Source organism: Vigna radiata, chromosome 5 (assembly GCF_000741045.1).
Source record: "Vigna radiata var. radiata cultivar VC1973A chromosome 5, Vradiata_ver6, whole genome shotgun sequence".
Classification (NCBI taxonomy): domain Eukaryota; kingdom Viridiplantae; phylum Streptophyta; class Magnoliopsida; order Fabales; family Fabaceae; genus Vigna; species Vigna radiata.
In genome coordinates this window covers 8,207,133-8,216,517 of record NC_028355.1, presented here as the reverse complement: position 1 = coordinate 8,216,517, position 9,385 = coordinate 8,207,133, and positions in this window count along the sequence as shown.

Here is a 9,385-nt window from a genome sequence, read left to right as displayed (position 1 = left end):
CCACAACAACTACACATCAACTTAAGCTCTCTTCAACCCAAAACTCACATAAAACTCCATTTTTATCATCCAACCAACCAAATGAAATGAAAACCGAGAGGAACAACAGTAAAGGGAGAGGAAAACAAAATATAAAGTTACTCAAACCCAACATCCATCATGGAAATGCAAAGACAAGCTCCGAAACTCAAGCTTCAAGCATTAAAAACAAGCAAATGGAAGTATAAATGAATGATTTTTCACCATCAATGAGCTAAGATAACCAAGAGTGAGTTAAGAGACAAAGAAAATCTGCATCTTGTTCATTGAAATGGCTCCAAACCGAAAATACCAAGCAAGCTCCCTTAAGGCATGTTCATACATGAAACCCTAGGAGAGAAAAATTCAAAACATGAAGTATGAAGTGTGTAAAATGAGCCTAAGAGTGTGTGGTCGGCCAAGACTCTCCAAATACCTAGAGTTGCCTTCCAAATGGGGTCCACAATGAATTTTAAAACCCTAACCTAAAAGGCACATGTCCTACATAAGGGTTTTTACAAAATTGCCCCTAAAAGGGTCCAAAACACCTAATTCTAATTAAGGACTTCTAGAAAACGAAATTACAACTTTAATTAGAANCTAAATGACTAAATGTTGAGCCTTTGAATGTGTCACGTCATGTCCCAATGTTCCAGATGATGTTTCCACAACTTCCCTGCAACCAGAAATGCACTTAATCAGCTTAGAAAATCCAAATTAGCACAATTACGAATTTCCGACCAAATTAAGCAGAATTCGGAAAACGGGGAAATAACAGACAATTAAACACAATTCCCTGGGTTATTTAAGTGCAATAAACTAAATATAGTTGAATAAATAACAACTCATCACCCACTCCGTACCCAAGAAGTTGTTGATGGTCTTGGGGTCATATCTAATAATCTCCCCACGAACATAGCTTGTGTACCTTTCCATCTGCACTCCTTTAAACAAAGCATTAGTGTAAAATTCTTTTACCACTTCAGTATTTGCTGATGCAGGGTAATTAGCCAGCTTTTCTCAGTTTCTGCTTTCCAATTCCGCACCAAACTGAGGGGCCAAGTCTGGGATGAACATGGTTTTTCTCTCCATCAGCAATCGCCTCTCTTGCACAGTTTGGAAGTGCTCCTCATGTTTCCTAGAAAGGAATCTCTGAGAATAAAATCATGGAAGCCTCTCTGGTTCCTTTCTCTTGTTTCCCTTGGTTTTCACCCTTCTTGATGACGATGCCATTCCTACATCAAACATAATTCAAAAGACCAAGGAAATTATAATTAAAGGTTAGCACACCATCGAACGTTTAATATCCAGGCACTATACAACACTAATGGTAAAACAGGGCCCCCTTAGCACCACCTGAATAAGAGATTTCAAGCCAAAAAACCAAGTCTGACGCCCACCGCCCAACGTTCCCTACTGCCTGGCAGTGGTATCGCAGAACGCCCAACGTTTACTGATGCTTAGTGGTGGCGTCGGGATTTTTGCAAAAACCCCTTCCTAACTATTGTAATCTCCACCCAATCACAAATATCACAGTTCTAGAACATATTCATGCAATTTAATCAGTGCAAAATGTTTCTATTTCATCAAATCATGCATAGAAATCAAAAGCCCTAATTTATCATACTTTTACACATGTTCTTCATCAATTCCCAATTCTAGAAACCTGAAGAATGAAATTGTATGACTTACTTGGGTGGAGATACTCTAGATGCTTGCAATTGCCTCTTCAATGATGATAATTCCTTCCCAATGCAATACTCTCACCAAAAACTCCAAACTTTGACAATGGAATGGTAGAAAGTTGAAGAACTATGGAGTTAAAGTGAATGGGTGAAGAGAAAACTCTTAGAAAGCTTTTAGAAGTGAAAGCAAATGTTTGTAGTCTGAAGAAAATGCTTAGGCGCACCCTAAGGAGAGTAAAAAGTGTGCAAATGGCCTTCCAACACTGAGCTTTTAAAAAGCCCAAAAAACCAATCTGCGACGCCACCGCTCAGCGGTCACTAACGCTTAGCGGTGGGTGTTTTAAAAATTTTCTTCCCTTTTTGGTTTGCTTTCACGTTTTCAGACCTGTAACACTTGATTTCAACTTCCAATTTCTAAATTTTATGCACTTCCCCTCTCATATGCAACATTCAATCCTAATATGCAACTAAACAATGCATTAAAAATAAACAGTCATCGACTGGGTTGCCTCCCAGGTAGCACTTGTTTAACGTCACAAGCCTAACCCAAACCTTTTCTAGCACTCATTAGTAAGTTCTTCCCAACACCCTTCAGTAGGTGTACTTATTCCCCTTGCTTGATATTGTTTTTTTTTCTTCTTCCTACTGAATTTCTTCAGAAAATTGTTAAAACCAAGCACCTGTTTCCATGTATCAATCATAAGAACTTTAATCTCCAATTTCTTGAAGAACTGCATAAAGCACTTAGATTTCTTTTCCTTCCTATGATATTTCTTTTGATGAGGAAGGGGTTTTCCATATGATCTTTTCTTCTTTCCTCTCTTCTTTTTCTCACTTCTCTTTTCTCTCAATTTTCTCTTTTTCTTTTCTTTTATTTTTTTCTTTATTTTCACACATTTTCTCTTTTTTTCTTTTCTCTCAACCACTTCTTTTTCTTTCTCCTTATCTTTCTCTCCCTCACTCAACTCTTCTGTTTCTTCTTCCTCTACATCTCTCTCTATATTTTCCTCCTCAACAACCTTATCACTTTCAAAGATAGTGGCTTGACATTCTTCTGTAGGGTTAACTTCAATGTTAACCCCAAATTGGTTTTTTTCTGTGACCTCCACCCTTTTAGATAATTGACCAATTTGTGTCTCCAAATTCCTGAAGGTAACATCATAGCTCTTGGAATCGTACTTCTTCAAAAATTTGTCGAGCTTTTCATTAAAATTGTTGACTTGTTTCGTCAAATTAGCTACCTGATGACATAGTTGTTGCTCGTCCTCCCATTTTTCTGTTAGTAAAGAGAGTTGTTATTGCCAGTGGTATTGTTGCATCTCTTCCATGCTTCTAGGAGAAGAAAAACTTGTATCCATGTTCTACGAAAAGAGTTCGTTACTCTTCATATTCTCCTCTGCACCATTAACATGGTATATTTCCATATTCATGATCCTCTGAAAAAGTTCGTCAAAATTTGTGTACTTCCTGAGTGGAGTAGTTTGTTGCTCAGCAGCTCGCCCAAATTGGCTTTGGTCCATGTATGAGTGAGGTTTCCACCAGTGGTTGAAATCATTTTGGTAGAATTGAGTGCCCATATAATCAAATTCTTGTCCGAATTGCATCCTGCAAACATTAGGCACAAAACCCTAGAAAATATTTATTAGAACAAAAATAAAAATAAACATAAAATCAAGTCAAATTTAATCAAATTCACACTACTAGAAAAGTTAAACCACGAGTCCCGAGCAACAGCGCCAAAAACTTGTTAAGCCCTTGGCAAGTGTACGAGATCGTTATCAAGTAATATAAACGGTAAGACCGAGTATCGTTCTCCCAATGGACTCAGTGGCCTAGATGTTCTTGTGATTGGATTGCATAAGACTTGAAAGAAAAATAATTTGTAAAGTTGATGCAAAAACAAAATTTAAATATGCAAATTCAAATTGAATCAGTTGACAAAGAAGACTATGAATTAATGGAGTTGTTGGGGTTTAAAATTTCATCTTTATCCACTCTCTTATATCTATTATTCTTGTTAAATTCGCTTTATTATCAATGTCATGCAGCTTTGTAATCTACTCAAAACCCGATTCCTCGGCGAAGAAAGCCTATTATCAATTACTAGTTTATCATTCCTAGTCTCCCTAAGCAATCAATAACGCATGATAAATAGAAGTTTAAAGCAATTGGTCGTCCTACTCCTATTCCTAGGTAGTATTGCTTAACCAAGAGAATTCCTATCAGTTTGAGACTTCCCCGTACGTTCCCATATCGACAGAATCAAGGATCAATACACTGAATGAGTTAAACGATGCAAGCATGATAATCGGATAAGAAAACTCAAACTATTGATAATACAAGCATGTGAATAAAACAAGAACTTCGATATAAGAGATTTTCAAAAGATTACATTGTTCCCCAACAACTATGGGTTTAGTTCACCATGGACATGGTGAAACTAGATGGAATTAATGAAAGGAATAGAAGAATAAACCCTAGAATTGGTGATTCGGAGCTCCCGCATCCAAAAACCGCCTCCAAGGAGTGAAGAAGAGCTCTAGATGTCTCTGATTGCCAAAAGATTACTTCTGAAATCGCACTAAGTCTATTTATAGGCCAAAAAAGTAACAGAATTTCGGCCCAGGCCCATTCATTTAGTCGCTCAGCGGTAGCTAACGCTCAGCAGTGGCAACGCTGGACGCTCAGTGGCTCCTGATGCTCAGCGGTCTGTGTCTTGGACGCCCAGCGTTAGGTTAGCACTGGGCAGTGGTCACGACACCTCTGTTTCCTCTTTTCTTGCCCTTTTTCTGTTCCAAGTCCTTCCTTCTTCATCTTCATCTTTCAATTTTTGTAAAATCCTGTCAAACCAATGTAAAACCAAGCATAATATCTCTAAAACCACTTTTGACTCTCTTGTTTACTAACTTAAACAAAATGCATGATTTCAAACTAATTCTAAGTCATAAAGGTTGTGTTTTGATATCAAATTAATGTATAAAAATAACTGTTTTTAGACCGTTATCATCTAAGATTTTCATATTCTATTTCCGATAGTTTCTTTGAGATTTAGAGCTCCAAGAATTCATCAAGAAGACGGTGGTGATCTTTCTTTGAAGAGTTACTAAAGGAGAGTGATATTGCGCTTACTGCTTGATCAAAATCTACACAATTGAGGTGTATCTTGGTTGATCAAGACTCGTGTTGCATTCCGTGGTGATTGTTGGACCTGTTATGACTACAGGGGTTGGACTCGTGGAGTCTGGTACACTTTGAGGATTGTTCAAAGTGGGTTACATATTGCAGGAGAGGGGATATCTTGCTGCAAGTCTTGTTGTGTGGTTTGCCTATATTTTGGTTATAGGGTTAGAGAGGTGTTTTATATTTTTGACATGGAGGTCTCTATAAAAGCCTCGTTGCAAAAACCTTGACCATTATAGTGCACTTTCTTCCTGGTATTGGAAGGACAGTGGATGTAGGCATTGAGGCTGAACCAGTATAAAAACCTACGTTTGAATTCTCTATCCTTACTCTTTTACATTCAGTCAACTTTGTTATTTGCGTAGTCTACTGCAATTTTTTACTGCACTTAAATTTCTGTAACTTGCGATTCAAGAAAGTTTGTAAAGTTTTATACTTTGATAAAAAGATTGCGAAAAGACTCTGTTTTTGAAAACTCACACATTCACCCCCCCTCTTGGTGTTAAAACGAAGCCAACCTGTTTTCCAACACTCATCACAAGGACTTTTTCATGGCTTATAACGAGGTTGGGTTAACAAGAAAAATTGGTTTTTCTAGATCACAAAATCTTTGAGTTAAGAGAGTCATTCACAAATTTATCATTCAAACATAAACTCTCTTTAACCAATCAATCTCACTTATTCCTAACTTTCCCCTTTTGCATTGAGCTTATCTTTTTCATTCTATCTTTTCTATCTTTTTTCATCTTTTCATGCTTTTGCTCAACATTTTATCTCAATGCTTTTTCTTTTGTTTCTCAACTTTCCCAAAACCCCAAACTTGAACCTCTATCAGTACCACACAATAATTATCAACTTAACTCAAGGTAAAGATTTTCAAAAAGGGTTTCACATACTTTTTAAGGCTATGGTTCAAAAAGGGTAGAACAAATGGTTCTCTTTTTAATTAGGACGAAAATTTTTCATTGGCTAAGAAAAAGGATAATAAAAGATGGCTTGGATCGTATGACACATACATGCAATTCAATCAATCATAGAAACTCGGGCAAAATCATTCATGCTTTCCAGTAAATAGCAATTATATCAATAAGAACTCTGGAGCTCAAAACCTCACTCATAGGCTCAACCAATATTCCAAATATTTAAAATAAACACCCTCCTTAGCATCATAACCACAATCACAAGATCATGCATCTGTTCACATAGCTTGTGAACACCACCTGTATATAAGCATATAGTACAATCTCAACATTAATCAATAACAAGCATCATTAAGCAATTACCCATCACAGACAAATATCAATATCAAACCACTGCATCAGATAAATTGTCAACCAAGTACATCAAATCCTATATTACTAAACAGAAGCAAATATGTTCAAAGTACAAAACCAAAAGATAAAGAAAAATATCCTATTCTAGTGACTATGGCATCCATTAGTAGATGTTATATCAACCCATGCTATCATCAGAGTCCTCCTCCTCTCCATCTACTGCATCCTCAAAATCAACATCCTCATCTGTTGAGATTTTTGACAACACAATTTCTATATCAATCTAGTTTTTGATGATGACAACACATTGCTTAATAACATGCATATGTTTTTTGTTGTTATTACATTTACTTATGCAAATTAACTGTTATATCTGTTGAACATGTTTATGTACATTATTACATGTTCCTATGTTGATTATTGATATATATCTGGAACGTGTTTACATGCTTTATGTGTTATGTGCTATGCATCATTTCATATATGTTACTGCACATGTTTTAAAGCTGAAAATCACAAGCACTCTTATGAACTTTTAACTATGTGACAAAGTTCTAGTACAGTCAACTACATTGTGAATGCATTCGACTATGGTAAAGTCTTTGTACAGATTTTGAGAATCAATGCTCTGTGCATTTTTTGAGAAGAAAAGAATTTCAAAATGTTTTACTTGGTTGATGTCGACTATGTGTTTTACACATTCGACTGTATCTGTTATCTGATTTGGAATTTTGTTATGCTCTTGCACTCTAACGGCTATATTTTTAAAAGTTAGTTGAGCATTGATGACTTGGTCAACTGTATTCAATGTGTTCTGTTATTTGTTGATCGTGAGCTACTGTGTTGACTGAATTGTTATAACTGTTATAATATAGTCGACTGAATTAGTAGCACATTTGACTGAGAATCTGACTGCATAAAAAAAATCTATAAATAGGCTAAACACAAGTTTGCTTAGAGACTTTTGATGAACTGATAACTTTCATTTCTGTTTCAGATTTCTCTTAGCTCCAAGAATTCTCCAAGAAGACGGTGGTGATCTTTCTTGAACGAGATTCATAGAGGAGACTTTGTGTGCTTACATTTGTTGATCATTATTTGCATAAGAAGGGTGCTTTTGTGTGATCGTGTTGAAGGCTTGGCATCCTGTGAAGACTGCTGAATTGTGTTGAAGGCTTGACATCCTGTGAAGATTGCTGAATTGTGTTGAAGGCTTCGCATCCTGTGAAGACTGTTGGAATTGTACGTGTTGTGATACAAGGGGATAGTTCACTTTGAGGATTGTTCAAAGTGGTGTTGCGGATTGTAGAAGAGGGGATTCTTGCTGCAATTCTGGCTTTGTTCTGCAACTATATTTTGGTTTTGGGTTAGAGGGGAGATTTATATTTTTGACGTGGAGGTGTTCTATAAATTCCTTGTTGTAAAAACCGCAACCATTATAGTGCATTTGCGTTCGGGTGGAAGGACACTGGATGTAGGCATTGTTGGCCGAACCAGTATAAAAACCTGTGTTTGATTTTCTCTATCCCGTATCTTTTACATTTCAGTCGACTCTATTTTTTATGCAGTCAACTACGTATTTTCCGCTGCATACATTTTCTGATTGCTTGCATTTCAAGAAAGTTCAAAAACCTTTATACTTTGTTTTCAAGATTGCAAAAAGAACTTCTTTTTGAAACATCACCAATTCACCCCCCCTGATACATCCAGGTTTGATGTATTACTTCAGATCCGTGAGATTAGAAGCTTGGAGAAGCAACGCAATAGCTGAAAATCAATGGAACAGTACCAACTATGGTAGTTCTAGCTGTAGATAAGTGACAATTGCAAATAAGTGATTGTAAACGGAGGAATATGGGAAATGGCAGCGGAGATTGGTGATATGCAGAGGCTATTTCAAGTGGAGGATACCTTGAAGAGGTGGTTACAACTCAGAAGGCTTCCACAATAGGAATGAAGTTGCAAGGGAGAAGAAAGCAATGAAGGTGACTTTCGGTGAAGAGAATTGACAAACAATTTCTGCAAAGTTTTCTCATATAAACCAAAATTGCATACACGGTGCAACCAAGGTGAGCTTTATAGACTTCACCATCCTTGGCCGATGCTTAAAGTGTGTCCATGAAGTGTGGATCAGACTCCACGTGCACAAGCATGTGCACAATGTGATGAGTTTCTAGAAGCCTACATGTGTAACACGTTTTACACTATAAAAGCATGTGACAGCATTATAATTTGGGAAGGATTCCTGGTGCACCTCCTATTGTGCTAAACTCACCCCTCCATGTGTGGAAATGTCTCCTTTATCCCTTTCCTTGGTTTTGGGTTGTTGGTGTTTATTTATTGGGTTTGGGCCCCGCGTATCATCCCCTCCTTCTTGGAAAGGATTTGTCCTCAAATCTGATGGTTTTCTGAGGACTTATTTTTGTTGAGTTCACAAGAATTCCTCCTGGGTCAAATATCCATCTGCAATAAGCATTAAACATATCACTAATTAGTTTTCTATGACCCAACAAAATATATAAAAGAACATGTTTAGAAGAAGGTTTCTTAATTTTAAAATTTTCAAGTTTAACACTAGAAAGAAACCTCTCTTCTTTTGAAATTTTATTTGTCTCTTGAGTTAGTGGTACCCATAAAAGTAACCCTAACCCAAGTTGTGAATTGCCATGTGTTGAAAGTTTTAGCATTTTTAAAATGGCATGGCAAATTCTATGAGAGAAAAGCAATATTTTGGACTTTTACAAATAAATGGATAAAAGTGAAAGGATAGAAAACCTCCCTTTAATAGTTTTGATTCCATTGTGGTTGGAGGAGATATTTCTCTTAGTTGCCTTTGTTTAATTTCTTCCATTTCTTCTTTGTCTTTTCTTTCCTTTTCTTTTATTCTCTCTTCTTTTCTCTCTTCTTCCTCTCTTTTTCTTCTCTCTTCTTCTACCTCTTCTTCCTCTCTTTTTCTTCTCTCTTCTCTTTTCTCTTCTTCTCTTTTTCTTCTCTCTATTTCTATTCTTCTTTGATTTTCTTCTTTCAACTTTCTTTTTTTTTTTTTTTCTTTTTCATCCCTTTCCTTGTTAAGGCGCATTTGTGCTTGATCCTCCACCACTTGTGATGATGAAAAAGGATGAAGTACAAATTTCTTCTCATGATGATGCACAATTATTGTATTGGTAAGACCATTATGAATTGTTTTATGATCAAATTGCCATGGTCTTCCCAATAACACATGACAAG